A 239-nucleotide genomic window follows, 5' to 3' on the forward strand; every position below is an offset into this window, starting at 1 on the left:
GTACTTTATTAGATTGTTTTTGTAACTATTTCTCCCCAGTCTAAGGCTTGAGTTTTCATCCCCTTAATGATGTCATTTGCAGATCAGAAGTTTTGAATGTTTTTTAAGATGTATGTATGTATGTATGTATGTATGTATGTATTTGTGTATGTATGTATGTATGTATGTATTTTGAGACAGGATCTCCCTGTAATCCCAGATGACCTGGAACTCTCTATGTTGACCAGGCTGGCTTTGAT

This window comes from Nannospalax galili, unplaced genomic scaffold (assembly GCF_000622305.1).
Source record: "Nannospalax galili isolate Female #2095 unplaced genomic scaffold, S.galili_v1.0 scaffold188, whole genome shotgun sequence".
Classification (NCBI taxonomy): Eukaryota; Metazoa; Chordata; class Mammalia; order Rodentia; family Spalacidae; genus Nannospalax; species Nannospalax galili.